This window comes from Loxodonta africana, chromosome X, assembly GCF_030014295.1.
Source record: "Loxodonta africana isolate mLoxAfr1 chromosome X, mLoxAfr1.hap2, whole genome shotgun sequence".
Taxonomy (NCBI): Eukaryota; Metazoa; Chordata; class Mammalia; order Proboscidea; family Elephantidae; genus Loxodonta; species Loxodonta africana.
Window position 1 is genome coordinate 153,075,741 of NC_087369.1, and position 15,878 is coordinate 153,091,618.

At 43.4% G+C, this 15,878-nt stretch overlaps 1 protein-coding gene across 3 annotated transcripts in view; it reads right to left on the minus strand.

The window, feature by feature from the left end:
• Positions 1-14,348, minus strand: part of ENOX2 (ecto-NOX disulfide-thiol exchanger 2) — a 351,546-nt gene extending 337,198 nt beyond the window's left edge. The window contains exons 1-2 of one of the 3 annotated variants that reach the window (XM_010600414.3): positions 14,018-14,344; positions 12,523-12,582 (exon numbers count right to left, since the gene is read on the minus strand). The gene's annotated coding sequence lies outside the window, so the exon portion shown is untranslated. Of the gene's footprint in view, positions 1-12,522; positions 12,583-14,017 lie in introns of all 3 variants that reach the window. The other 2 variants (XM_064277588.1, XM_064277590.1) reach the window with 2 other exon arrangements.
• Positions 14,349-15,878: the final 1,530 nt, after the last annotated feature.

Consider the following 15,878-nt stretch of genomic DNA (forward strand, 5'->3'; position numbering starts at 1 on the left):
TCCCATCTCTCCTGCACTGAAGTGTTATGTACACAAAGATTTCCGTACATTAGCACAATGTGAACTGTGACATGGTGAGCTCATGTCAATCTGGGGCTGTTCTTGTTATGCTGTGGTCACGTATAACTTGTCCAAGGTAACGTACAAAGTTCTATGCAAACTGACAAAGACTGCCAGGGATTGTAGGAAAAATGAAGAGCTGTGTTAACACGGAGTTTTGATTTTTTTTTTCCTTTAAAAAATGTTCTTTATTATGATTGTTTCTTCAATCTTTTCTCTGTTTATCATGATGTTGCTTATTGGTCCAGTTGTGAGGATTTTTTCTTTATGTCGAGGTGTAATCCATACCGAAGGCTGTAGTCTTACTAATTAAAATAAATAAACTTTTATTAATAAAATTAAACTTTTATTTATTTAAATTAGTTTTCCTCATCTGCAAAATAGGAATAATTATCATACGTATTTAATAGATTTTCCCTGAGGATGAAATGAAATACCACCCGTAGAGTGCATGGCACACAATAGTTAACCCATATAATCCACATCAACACTTGGCTAACTTTAACTCAGGGCTTCAAACTGGTTCTTCCTGGTTCAGCCATGGCCAAGAAGTGAAACCGGAACAAACCCAAATTTTTAAAAATTTGGGTGAACCAGAACAGGAAAAATTATGGGTCGAAGCCCTGCTAGAAAACTAATCTCCCTCTTGAAAAACAAGGGCAGCATAAGCGTTGCATAACCACCAAATCTCTTGGCTGTCGGATTTTGAGCAGAGTCCGAAACAGCAGTGCTCCGCTCAAAGGTGGCACCCAACCCTGATGCTTTGAATTTATCTTGCTTTCCACAGTCCTGCCAATAATCCAATCTCACACATCAGGCTCCTGAAAGGGCTCACCATGCCTCTTCCAAGTCTCCCATTCCAGGGTTTTGACCCATAAATTTTCCCGTTCCGGATTACCCAAATTCTAAAAATTCAGGTCTACTCCCAGTTTCACTCTGTCAGCCTTAAAGGAACTAGTTCAAACTGGTTCAAGGCCCTGCTTTAACTAAACAAGCTGGACTATATGAAGAAGAATATGGTATCAGGATTGGAGGAATGGTAATTGTCTTAGCTATCTAGCACTGCTATAGCAAAAATACCACAAGTGGATGGTTTTAACAAACAGAAATTTATTCTCTCACAGTCTATGAGGCTAGAAGTCCGAATTCAAAGTGCCAGCTCCAGGAGAAGGCTTTCTCTTTCTGTCAGCTCTGGGAGAAGGTCCTTGTCATCAATTTTCCCCTGGTCTAGGAATTCCTCCGTGCAGTGATCCTGGGTCCAAAGGACACACTCCACTCCTGGCACTTCTTTCTTGGTGGTATGAGGTCCCTTTCCTCTTTGCTCCATTCTCTCTGTTATATCTCAAAAGAGATCCACTCAAGATACCACCTAAACCAGTAGATTGTGTCCTGCCTCATTAACATTACTGCCCCTAATCCTGTTTCATTAACATCATAGAGGTTAGGATTTACAACACATAGGGTAATCTCATCAGATCACAAAATGGTGGACAACCACACAACACTGGGAATCATGGCATAGCCAAGGTGATACACACTTTTGGGACACAATTCAATGGGTAATACTAATTAACAATCTGCGATACGCAGATGACACAGCCTCTTGCTGAAAGCAAAGAGGATTTGAAGATTTACTAACAAAGATCAAAGACTACAGCCTTTAGTATGGGTTATACCTTAACATCAAGAAATCAAAAATCCTCACAACTGCACTAATAAGCAACATCATGACAAACGGAGAAAAGACTGAAGCTATCAAAGATTTCACTTTCCTTAGATCCACAATCAACATCCATGGAAGCAGTGGTCAAGAAATCAAACATGTTGCATTTAAGCAAATCTGCTGCAAAAGACCTCTTTAAAGTGTGAAAAAGCAAAGATGTCACTTTGAGGACTAAGGTATGTCTGACTCAAGCCATGGTCTTTTCAATTGCCTCATATGCATGGGAAAGCTGGACAATGAAAAAGGAATTATGGTGTTGGCAATGAATATTGAATACACTATGGACTTCCAGAAGAATGATCAAATCTGTCTTGGAAGAATACAGCCAGAATGCTCCTGAGAAGACAGGATGGTGAGACTTTGTCTCATGTACTTTGGACATGTTATGACCAGGGACCAGTCCCTGGAGAAGGGTGTCATGCTTGGTAGAGAATCAGCAAAAAAGAGGAAGGCCCTCAAGGAGATGGAATGACACAATGGCTGCAACAATGGGCTCAAACATAGCAACGGTAATGAGGATGGTATGGAACCAGGCAGCATTTTATTCTGTTGCACATGGGATCACTAAGAGTTGGAACCAAATTGATGGCACCTAACAACTACAACAACTAAACATCTATTATATAGCAGACACTGGTGGAAGACCCCAAGGAAAAGTAAATCACGGAAGGAAAAAGTGATACTGGAGAGAAAAGCAGGGAGTTGATTTTCAAAGGTTTTATAAGACATTCTAAGAAGTTTGGATTTTATCCTGAGAATAGACAGCCATTGAACTATTTTATATAGACAATAGACAGCTTCAGATCTGTGATTTAGAAAAATCATTCTATTAGCATTGGTGAAGAATGGATTGGAAAGGAGGCAAGCGAGAGGCAGCAGCAATCCAGGCTAGAAGTGATTTGCATTGGGGGGCTGGGGGGTGTGTACCAAACTAAGGCAATGGCAGTGGGGATGTACGTGGAGAAACATTTTTAATAGCTGTTTTTTTATTAATAAATGTGTCATCATAGAGTACAATTATGAAGATGGCACAGGACTGGGCAATGTTTCATTCTGTTATACATAAGGTTGCCATGAGTTGGAGCCTACTTGATAGCAGCTAACAACAACAACATTGTAGAAAATTACAAAATAAGCATGAGGTTGAAAACGGAAGTCATATGTAATCCTGCCATTTATAGCAAACCCCTATTAACATATTTTGGTGTTTAACGTTACAGGATTTTTCCTATGGATATACACACAGGTGTGTGCAGGGCTTTGGTGTGTATGATATGTTCATATGTTTAAACTGGGACCTGCCATTTTGTATCTACACTTTTATAACCTGAATTTTCTCTTAATAGATCATAAACAACTTTCCACATCATTAACGCTTCTCTGGCAACATCAACTTACATGGCTACTTAGTAATACATTCTATTTTGTTGTTGTTAGGTGCCGTGAGTCAGTTCGGACTCACAGTGACCCCATGCACAAGAGAATGAAACACTGCCCAGTCCTGTGCCATCCTCACAGTTGTTGCTATGCTTGAGCCCACTGCTGCAGCCACTGTGCCAATCCATCTTATTGAGGGTCTTCTTCTTTTTCACTGACCCTCTACTTTACCAAGCATGATATCCTTCTCCAGGGACTGGTCCCTCCTGATAACATGTCCAAAGCATGTGAGATGTACTCTCGCTATCCTTGCTCCTAAGGAGTATTCTGGTTGTACTTCTTCCAAGACAGATTTGTTCGTTCTTTTGGCAGTCTGTGGTATAGTCAATATTCTTCAACACCATAATTCAAAGGCAACAATTCTTCTCTGGTCTTCCTTATTCGTTGTCCAGCTTTCGCATGCATATGAAAAAAAAAATGAGGCAACTGAAAATACTATGGCTTGGGTCAGGAACTCCTTAGTCTTCAAGGTGACATCTATAGATGTACCATAATTGATTTAATTCAAACCTCCAGTATTGAACATTTAAGATGCTAATTTTGGGGTTTTGTTTTTGCTATTATAAACAATTTTTGGATAGGCATTGTCTTAGTCATCTAATGCTGCTATAAGAGAAATATCGCAAGTGGATGGCTTTAATAAAAAGAAATTTATTTCTTCACAGTAAAGTAGGCTAAAAGTCTAAATTCAGGGCATCAGCTCCAGGGGAAGGCTTACTCTGTCAGCCTTCTCATTAGTCTTTCCCCGGACTAGAGGCTTCTCTGCGCAGAGGCCCTGTGTCTAAAAGGGCAGCTCTGCTCCTGGCACTGCTTTCTTGGTGGTATGAGGTCCCCCTATCTCTCCGCTGCCTCCTTTCTTTTATATCTCAAGAGATTGCCTCAAGACACAATCCAATCTTGTAGACTTGAGTCCAGCCTCACTAACACAACTGCCACCCATCCTCCCTCATTAACATCATAGAAGCAGGATTTACAACATATAGGAAAATCACACAATACCGGGAATCATGGCCCAGCAAAACTGATAAACACATTTTTGGGGCGGACATAATTCAATCCATGACATTCCACCCTTTGCCCCCCCCAAAATCACATCCTTGCAACCCAACCCAGTGAAACCCAGTGCTGTCGAGTCGATTCCGACTCATAGAGACCCTATAGGGCAGAATGGAACTGCCCCGTAGAGTTTCCAAGGAGCCCGTGGCAGATTTGAACAGCCAACCCTTTGGTCAGCAGCCGTAGCACTTAACCACTACGCCACCAGGGTTTCCATCCTTGCAACATGCAAAACAATAATAGCGAATGTCTTAAATCAACTCCAAGTCCAAAATCCAAAAATTCCTCTTCACCCGTGAAATCCAGAACACAAGTTATCTGCTTCCAAAGTAAACGGCAGAACAAGTACAAGCTAGACATTTCCATTACAAATGGGAGAAACTGGAGGGAAAGAAGGCATAACAGGCACCAAGCAAGTCAGCAGAACACATTAGTCCTCAAGGCTTTGAAAATAATCTTCTGTTCTCTAAGAGAATTTATACAATGGCCCTGCCCTCCAGCCTCTAGGTATTGGCCACAATTTCTGGATTCTGAGTGGAGGCTCCTGGGCCCTGGGCTTCAGCTCCAACTTCCAGGACCCCTGGGATGGCAACTCTGCTCCCTCCCTAAGCTTTAGGGGCACCATTCTCCTAGTTCTTAGAAACGCCAGGGGCCAAGGCTCCACCCTTTCATACCTTTTGAGACTGAGGCAGCTCGGCTTCTTGCGCTCCTTGTCTGTTCAGGTTCCGTTTCCTGATTTCTTGGTGGCTCCTGGGGCCTCAAGCCCACATCTGCCCTGCTGGGGCAAGTGTTTCAAAGCTCTGTAGCTCCACTGATCAGTTCCTGGAGGCACCCCACTCCACCAGGAAGCCTCCTGTGGACCCGGACTCAGCTCTCTTGCTCTGTGGGATGGCAAGCCAAGCTCTACCAGTAAGTGCCCAGAGGCACCCCACTCCCACCTGGAAGCTTCCTCCGCACAGGCACTCAGTTCTCTTGCTCTGTGGGTTGGTTCCAGAGCCTTCTCGGACTGGTCTCCTGGTTCTGCTGCTGCTGGTTCTCTGGTCCTGCCACATCTCTACCGCTGCAGGTTCTTTATCCATTCACAGTTTCAAAACCGCTAACATATTTTAGGTATCTGGTAGAGCGGCACCCCACTCTCTCAGTACCAAATTCTGTCTTAGTCATCTAACACTGCTATAACAGAAATACCAAAAGTGGATGGCTTTAACAAAGAGAAATTTATTTCTTCACAGTAAAGTAGGCTAAAAGTCCAAACTCAGGGCGTCAGCTCCGGGGAAGGCTTTCTCTCTGTCGGCCTTCTCATCGGTCTTCCCCCAGACTAGGAGCTTCTCTGTGCAAGGACCTAGGGTCCAAAGGACGCGCTCTGCTCCTGGCACTGCTTCCTTGGTGGTATGAGGTCCTCCTGTCTCTCTGCTCCCTTCTTTCTTTTATATCTTAAGAGATTTCCCGAAGACAGAAGCCAATCTTGTAGATGGAGTCCTGTCTCACTAACTGCCGCCCATTCTCCCTCATTAACATCATAGAAGCAGGATTTACAACATGTAGGGAAGTCACACAATACCCTGGAATCATGGCCCAGCCAAATTGATACACATATTTTTGGGGGGACATAACTCAATCCCTGACAGGCATCCTGGGAGTTACATTTTTTTTTTTTGAACATTCATGACCATTTCCTCAGCATTGAGCCCTAAAAGCTGAAGTGGTAGATTGAAAACTATATTGAATTTTAAGATTTTTGGTACAGATTGACAAACTGCTCTCCAGATAGACTGTATTTGGGTTAGGAGTGCCTATGAGTGGGAGGAGACTAATTTGAGAGTGATATATTAGGGATGAAAACCCTGGTGGCATAGTGGTTAAGTGCTACAGCTGCTAACGAAGAGGTCGGGAGTTCAAATCCGCCAGGCACTCCTTGCAAACTCTATGGGGCAGTTCTACTCTGTCCTATAGAGTCACTATGAGTCGGAATTGACTCAAGGGCACTGGGTTTGGTTTGGTTTTGGTTATCAGGGATGGAGTCTACTGGACTTGGTGGGTGGAGAGGAGGGATAGTTCCTTGGCAAAGTACCAGGGCAGGAGCAACATGAATCCTGTCAAGAGGAGCAAAGCAATGGGCAGGCCTAAGGAGCAGGGAGCTGGGTAGATAAATGATGAGAGAGAAAAAGGTAACACAGCAATGATCACTAGGATGGCACAGGACCGGGCAGTGTTTCTTTCTGTTGTACATAGGGTCACTATGAGTTGGAACCGACTCCACGGCACCTAACAATAACTAAGAGAAAGTGGGGGGGAAATGAAAAAAAGAAATCTTGAGTGAAGTAACGTATTCAGGTCACTTTCAGTCACTGCTTTACTCAGCAAAAGTGGAAAAGGTAGCAGTCAGCTAATGTTTTCATGGCGTTTGGCACACTGCACTACCCAGGTCTACAGATGTACTCATGCTGGAAGGTTATGTTTGATCCATTCTCCTCATCCAATTAACTATTGGGTTTCTACTATGTGTAAAGTGCTGTTCTGGATGCTATGAGTATGGAGATGAATGAGATTTGGTCTCTGCCCTCAAGGAGCTCACAGTCGACTGAGGGAGACAGGCACATCCACAGACTGACACACTACAGTGTGATACAGGCTAGGACAGAAGTAAATGCAGCGTCTTGTGGAAGTCAGGGGCCTAACACTGTTTCGTGTACGTGTATGTGTGCAGGGGGATGGGGGACTGTTGGAAAGGCTTCACAGAGGTGTTATTTGAGCTGAGTCTTAAAGGAGGAGGAGTTCCTCAGCTGGTGAAGGGTCCCAGATCATACTCATATTCCTTACCGGTTCCTTGCATGTTTGTGCTACTGCTTCATAAGCATTTGGTAAGGCAGTGAGGCTGCTTCTGATAATCCAAACCCATTCTGGAAAGATAAAAACAGCCTCCGCTACTACCTTAATGCATGCACATACATGTACCTAGTATGTTTTAGCAATATTACGCTCATCTTAGAATATAAAGGGTAGCAGGCAAGTGGGGGACAGACTTTTAGAACAATTTTGATGACACTGATATAATATTTACATCTACCAAGTCCTATTAATCTTCTAAATGTTTCTCAAATCCATTCCCTCCTCTCGTATATTGCTACTCTCTTACATCTCTCTGTGGAACAGAGTGCCAGCATCCTAAGTGGCCATGTCCCATCCAGTGCATCTTTCTCACTCTTAGTAAAGTGAAAATCTGATCATGGCACTCCTCTTAGAAAACATTTTTAATGGTTTCTTATTGCCAATAGCAGGTGCTCTGGTGACACAGTGGTTAAGAGCTCAGCCGCTAACCAGTTCAAATCCACCAGCCACTCCTTGGAAACCCTATCGGGCAGTTCTACTCTGTCCTATAGATAGGGTGGATATGAATCGGAATTGACTCCACAGCAATGGGTTTTATTGCCTATAGCAGGTGCCGTGGTGGCAAAGTGGTTAAAGCACTTGGCTGCTAACCGAAAGGTCGGCAGTTTGAACCCAGCAGCCGCTTCATGGAAGAAAGATGTGGCAGTCTGCTTCTGTAAAGATTTACAACCTTGGAAAACCTATGGGGCAGTTCTACTCTGTTCTATAGAGTCGCTATGAGTTGGAATCGACTCAAAAGCAGTGGTTGCTTAGGATATGGCTTAGTAATAACAGAAAGTGAACCAATTTAAAGTTGATTTAAAAACAAATATTATGTAAATAATACCGCATGTGGAAATAATAAAAATCACCAAAGTAGTACAGGTAGTCCCTGAGTTACAAATTCTGACAACTCTGTCGTAAGTTGGTTTTGGTCAAAGTCGAAGACCTCGTTTTTTTTTTTTTCATTATTACTGTCTTTTACTATATCTTTATAAATCTCATCTCTGATCTCTGATCTTTGTCTTTGTTTTATTACCTATTACAGGATTTTCCTAATGTCAGTTATAGTCCCCAACTTACAATGTATTTGAGCTACAATGAACTGCACTTACGACCATCCTTTTTTGTACATACTATTGTTTTTTTTTTATTGTTAGTAATGCGTACTACACACAACATTGAAGCATGTAACTTGCTGATGTCATCATATCTGTAAGTTTTTATGTAATGTTTCCAACCCCCAAAGACAAAGATCAGACTTATAAAGATATTGATAATAAAAAACAATAATAATAAAAACTTAAAAAAAAAATAAGGTCTTCGACTTTGATCAAAACTGACTTAACGACAGAGTTGTCGGAACTTATAACTTGGGGACTACCTGTACTACCTTGGTGATTTTTATCATTTCCACATGCCATGTGTGGTATTATTTACTTAACATTTGTTTTTAAATCAACTTTAAATTGGTTCACTTTCTGTTATTGCTAAGCCATATCCTAAGCAACCATAGGATTAATAACCTATATTTTACCTTTAATAATTTTTTTAACGCACATTAGAATATATAATAAAATTAAAAATATTTGTAGGGGCATGTCTTAGTCATCTAGTGCTGCTGTAACAGAAATACCACAAATGGATGGCTTTAACAAAGAGAAATTTATTTCTACACAGTAACGGAGGCTAAAAGTCCAAATTCAGGGTATCAACTCCAGGGGAAGACTTTCTCTGTCGGCTTTCTCGTCAATCTTGCCCCGGACTAGGAGCTTCTCTGCACAGGGACCCCGGGTCCAAAGCACACGCTCTGCTCCTGGTGCTGCCTTCTTGGTGGTATGAGGTCCCAACTCTCTGCTTGCTTCCCTTTCCTTTTATCTCTTGAGACACAAAAGGTAGTACAGGCCACACCCCAGGGAAACTCCCTTTATACTGGATCAGGGGTGTAACCTGGGTAAGGGTGATGTTACAATCCCACCCTAACCCTCTTTAACATGAAATTACAATCACATAATGGAGGACAATCACAGAATACTGGGAATCGTGGCCTAACCAAGTTAACACATATTTTTGGGGGGACACAATTCAATCTATGACATTCCACCCTTTGGCCCTCCAAAAATCACATCCTTACAAAATGCAAAACATATTCACCCCATCATATCATAGCAAAAGTCTTAACTCCAAGTCCAAAATCCAAAAATTCCTCTTCATCTGTGAAACCTAGAACACAAGTTACCTGCTTCCAAAGGTACAATGGCAGAACAGGCACAAGCTAGACATTTCCATTACAAATGGGAGAAATTGGAGGGAAAGAAGGGGTAACAGGCACCAAACAACTCAGCAGAACACATTACATTAGTCCTCAAGGCTTTGAAAATAATCCTCTGTTCTCTGAGAGAATTTATACAATGGCCCTGCCATCCAGACTCTAGGTATTAGCCACACTCTCCAGATTCTAAGTGGAGGCCCCTGGGCCCTGGGCTTCAGCTCTGCCTTTCAGGCCCACTGGGACAGCAACCGTGCTCCCTCAGCTTTAGGCGCACAATTCTCCTAGTCCACTTGAGTGGCAGGTCCACCCTTAGAAACACCAGAGGCCATGGCTCCACCCTTTGATAACCTAGAGGTCCTGGCCATACCTTTTGAGACTGAGGCAGCTTGGCTTCTTGTGTTCCTTGCCTCTTCAGCTTCTGCTTCCTGGTTTCTTGGCCTCTCAGCTCCTCAGGCCTCATGCCCACATCTGCCCTGCTGAGGCAAGTGTTCCAAAGCTCTGTAGCCCCACTGGTAAGTGCCTGGAGGCACCCCATTCCGCATGGAAGCCTCCTGCACATAGGTACTCAGCCCTCTTGCTCCGTGGGTAGTCAGCTCCAGTGCTGGTTTTCTGGTTCTGCTGCTGCCAGTTCACTACTGCTGCCACTGGTCCTCTGCTGCTGTTTCTCACCATATGCACCTTCTCCAGTGTTAACAGTTCTCTTCACTTCCTTCTGAGTCTTCTATCCACTCACAGTTTCAAAACCACTTCCACATTTTAGGTATCTTTTAGAGCAGCACCCCACTCCTGGCACCAAATTCTGTCTTGGTCATCTAGTGCTACTATAACATAATACCACAAGTGGATGGCTTTAACAAAGAGAAATTTATTTCTTCACAGTAAAGTAGGCTACAAGTCCAAGTTGAGGGCGTCAGCTCCAGGGGAAGGCTTTCTCTCTGTCTGCCTTCTTGTCAGTCTTCCCCTAGACTAGGAGCTTCTCTGTGCAGGGGCCTTATGTCCAAAGGACAGGCTCTGCTCCTGGAACTGCTTTCTTGGTGATATGAGGTCCCCATTCTCTGCTTGCTTCCCTTTCCTTTCATCTCTTGAGAGATAAAAGGTGGTGCACGCCACACCCCAGGGAAACTCCCTTTACATTGGATCAGGGATGTAACCTGGGTTAAGATGGTGTTACAAACCCACCCTAATCCTCTTTAACATAAAATTACAATCACATAATGGAGGTCAACCACAGAATACTGGGAATTGTGGCCTAACCAAGTTGACACATATTTTTTGAGAGACACAATTCAATCCATGACAGGGCACAACCTAACTGCCAGTGGCAAATGCGCTACATTTGGAAAAACACTAGCCTATGGGAACATATCCAAACTTCTTAGCAAGGTATTCAAGGTGCTTCATGTATCAGCCCCAACCTATCTTTCCAGCCTCTTCTCTTACCATTCTACCTTTCTTTTCTCAATCTGCACTCCAGCCATGCTGAATTCTTCAATACTGAATGAACATGCCCAGCTCTTGTATAGTCACATATCCTTCCCACACTGCTCACACTATATAGAATGCCTTCCCCTCCACTCTTCTCTGACTGACAAACTCATCCTTTAACACCTCTCTGTCATTCTGTCATGTCACCTCCTCACAAAACCTTCTCCCTCCCTGACTTTTCCTCAGAGTTAGTCTCGCTTTCCTCTATCCAACCCTCCTCCACTCTGTACTGGTCTCTTACACAGACAGTCCCTGGGTTACGAATGTCAAATGTCAGAATTATGGACAACTCTTACTTGTCCTTTAGTGTTACGTAAATTTGTCCTCACTTTGAAACAACTGAACCAACCCTTAAAACCAACCAAATCCACTGCCACTGAGTGAATTCCGACTCATAGTGGCCCTACAGGACAGAGTAGAACTGCCCCATAGGGTTTCCAAGGCTGTAAGTCTTTACAGAAGCAGACTGCCACGTATTTCTCCCATCTAGCGGCTGATGGGTTGGAATCGCCTTTTGGTTGGCAGCTGAGTGCTTTAACCACTGCACCACCAGGGCTCCAGAACCCACCCCTGCTCAAAACAAATCCTTCATCACAATCACCTTCACTTGCTACACGTGCAGCTTTTAAATCATTGAAAAGGCTTTTAGCCTTCTCTTGCACTAAAGACTAAGTAAGAGCTATATGCACCTGTTACTGACTTACAAATTTGACTTAAAGGCACAGTTAGGAACAGATCTTGTTCATAACCCGGGGACTGCCTGTAGTATACACTACATTACTTCAGAATCAAGGGCATCTATGCCCCTAAATAGAGCCAGGGAGAGCTCACACTTTGTACTCTGTTGCATCCCCAACACTTCATGGAGGAGACCTAGGAACCCAGGGGGAAAAAAAAAGAAAAAGCTAACATAGAATAAAACCCAAAGTACCATCCAGGTCCAAATATCTTAAAAGGTATGACATGTTTTATAAAGAGAATCATGTAACTCAGACACAGCCATACTGACTACAGTTTTGGAAGAACACAATTAGGTAGGGTTGCGATAACAGTTAAGCCAATATGTTTTTTGGCAGCTACATTATAGCAGAAACATACTGACATATAATGTCAAAGTGAACCATCTGGGTTTCCGCCAGGATGATGAACTGTATCTCACAATAACCTTCTCTCCTTACCACATCTGGAAAGTCAAGAACAAAAGTGAACATCGGGACCAGCAAACCATGGGCTTTGGAGTCAGAAATCTGGACATCAAACCTCAACTCAACCCATTACAATCTATGAGACTTCAGGTATTTTAGCTTTGTGTTTCAGCTCCCTCTTCTAGAAAAACAGGAATAATAATAGTACCTACTCCACATGACTATTAAGATAATGCAAAAAAAGTGCTTATGACAGTGCCTGGAACATTATGTGGGATCAATAAATAGTAGTTATTATTGTCACCCAACGAGATGACTACAATTCAAATAACGTGATGCACAAGGACAGCAAATGCATTTCTTAAGAAAATAAATTCGTCACCAGGCTTTAAAATCGACATCTATAAATTGTAGCTAAAAACAGTCAGAAACAAAGCATCTGTAAGGCAAACTTCCTCTTCGATTTAAACTCACACCTGGAACATACCACCGCACTTCTTTCTGTTCTCCAAGAATTGATCTCAGTTCGGGTTCTCCTATGATTAAAAAAAAAAATCACTCCATCTTAATTTTTTTTTTTGCCTTTAATTTTATTTGACATAGAAAAATATTCAAACTATGTGGATGCTTCACAGTGTCCTGTTATCATGACCCCAAACTATTCAACCCTATTTATTGCCAACACCTTTTACTCCAGTTAGGCAGGCCCACCTGTCACACAAGTGTTCCCTCTTTCATTTCCACATCTCAAATTCTAACCCCAGTATCAGGAAGCATTTTCTCTGTCCTCTTTGCCCATTTTGAATACCGTTTTACTCCTTAACATGAATGACCCATTGCCCTCGAGTTGATTCCAACTCATGGCTACGCTCTAGGACAGAGAAAAACTGCCCCATAGGGTTTCCAAGGAACGGCTGGTGGACTCCAACTGTCCACCTTTTGGTTAGCAGTCGAGCTCTTAACCGCTATGCCATCGGGGACCTTTTACTCCTTAGGAGCCCAAATTAAAATTCACTTCCTTCACAGAGCCTACCAGGATAGATCTGGAACACAAATGAAGGTTTCAAGCCTTCAGCACCTCCTAGTTTGGACGTGTACTTCCATAGATTCCTCACCACCACCCCCAATCAGTTATGCCCTTCCACCAACCCCTCAAGGATTTTTTTGCACGCGTTTGTAATAATAATACAGTCAGTTTCACACAGTCTGCTTTATTCTGTAGTTGGTGTGCCCCCTAAATGTTGACATTACGGCTATCAGTTATTTGGAACAGATGGACAATATAACTTGAATGATAACTAAAGCGCTAGTTTTTTTCTAACAGGTTTAATTAGTCTTTACTTTCACCAGGAACACTGTACTGAACAAATACTTCTCAAAAGCAAAATCCCTTCCCTTTCCAGGTCTCCATCCCTTCTGGAGGCCTGGAAATTGAGGGGGAGATTTTCCACTCCTAAGACACGGTCGGGAAAAGGGCGGAGGCTGTAGGGGACAGTAGAGAGATAGAGATCTTTATCCCCCCATCAAGGAGGCAAGAAGAGAAAAAAACACGCTCTGGGCACGGCAAGAAATTCCCACGTCCCCAGAGGACATAAGGTGTGTGAGTTGGGAAGGTGTGTGCCCGACCCTAAAATGAAAATTGAGGGAACAGGGGAAAGAGATCACCAGGCTCCTCCAACCAGTAAGGAGAGTTCAGACGCCGCCTAGGGAAAACTCTGGTCGAGAACCCTAACTTGGGACTTCTGAAGAGTGTAAGCCGGGGGTGGAAAGTGCTGCGTAGTAGAAGAAAAAGAGAGTTGGAGAGTTAGAGGACTACCCCCTCCTCCCGACCCACACACCCCCTCCCCTGCAAAGGCGGAGCTGGGCGGAGTTAGGCGATGTGGACAGCGGCCCCGGAAGCACCCTCCTCCCTAGGCCCAGTCAGTCCCATAGTCCCCAGACACGGCCGCTCAGGCTTTCTGTCTCTCTGACCTCCAGCTCCCCGGCTACGGAAGCTTTACTCCATATACAGCCGCGGAAAATCAGGCAGGCGCGGCTGCTCTTCTGACACCCAACGCTGCGCAACTGTCCTCAGAACTCTCCGCCTTGCACTAGCAGGCCTAGGCCAGGCTCTCAGATCCAAGGCTAGACTCTCACTCGCAAGGTGGCCGCTGCGGAGTCTCCTATTGGTTATTGGTCACAAGGGAAGCAGGAGGCCCAAACCCTTTGTCTCATGGGAAATGTAGTTTAAGGTCGCTGGGGGCTGGTCTTCCTGCAGGGATCCAATGTTAGAATAGGCCGAGAGACTCAAGTGAAGAGAGGATTGTGGGAGATGGAGTCGGGACGCTTCTTTTTATAGAACCAGTTTCCCCAACTTTGATGTTCCGACCGAAGAGGGTATTCTGGGTGTTGTAGTTTGGAATGCATTAGCTTGTAGAATCCCTTTGCTTCGGGTATAGCGTTGTGTTTGTGGGAGCAAATGAAGACTAGACTTATTTTACTGTTGATTAGCATTTTGGGGGAGGCACTTTATATAGCTGTTTGAAATTCTCATTGAGTTTTGATTGAAATTTTTTTCTTTAATGTTATTTATACTCTGACCTCTGGGTGGCCCAGTTTCCGCTTGTCTACTAACCTAAAGGTTGGTGGTTCGAAAACACCCAGTAGCGCCAGGGAAGAAAGGGCTGGCAATCTGCTCCCATAAAGATTACCTTATGTGGAAAGTTCTACTCTCTAGCAAATGGAATCTCCATGATTCAAAAATGACTGGATGGTAACATTGTTTTTTGTTTGTTTTGTTTTCTTTTTTGATGCTCTGGTAAGATTAGACTTTTAACTAGTGGGGTGATATGGTCCTTTCGAATCGTCAAAGTGTAGTCTGTGTGAACCACCTGCATCAAAATCACTTAAAAGGCTCTGGGAAAAATATGTGAATTTTGTTTCTAATTCGGAATCATATTTTTTTTCTTTAGAGATGGTGTTATAAACAGGCATAGAAATGTGATCTCAGTCAGCCCAGAAGAAGCCTATTTAACCCATAATAAAGCCGCGATGTTGCCACGAAGAACAGTGGGTAATGCAACAATTTGGAACAGATGGACAATATGACTTGAATGATAAGAAGTTTTGGAAATAATGTTTCGTGGTTAAGATTTTAATTATGAATTTAAACAGGATTTGGGAAGCACATTTGGCCAGGGTAAGTCCAAAGTGTGGTTTCTGTCTTTAGCTAATACCAAGGTTATATCTTTGTCCGTAGCCCATATCAAGAATGGTCTGTGGACCCAAGTCACAGTGGCCAGTGTTAGACATCATTCTGTGGCCAGAGCCTTGGCCAGTATCAGAGTTGAGTCTGGGGGCAGCAGTAGTACTTTGACTTTGTGCAGAGTTTAGGTTCACTGAGGGCTGGTGTTGGCATTATCTGCTTAGGCTTTTATCAGAGTTTGGGTGTTACTAATGGACAGGGTAAGACTCACTATGAAGAAGGTCTTAGGACTAAGAGTATAAACAGGTTTTTCAGATTGGTTTTTAGTCAGGATCTGGATTCAGTCATTAGCTGATGTTACATGTCAGCCTATGGATAGGGTTGGGTTAAGAATGGACACTGCGTAAAATCCAACTTGAGTTCAGGTTTAGAGACTCAGGCTATAATCAGGGACTTGGGTACAGGCTGTTGCCAAGGTTTAGGTTCAGTCTTTACCAGGGTTAGGGTGTCAACATGTTCATGTCCTGTTGTTAGCTTGGGACTTAGACTCTGACTAGTGCAGCAGTCATTCTGTGCTCAGCAGTAGTGTTCATTCTGTGCTAATTGTTATTGACCATGCTGTCTCACGTACTTTGGACATGTTGTCAG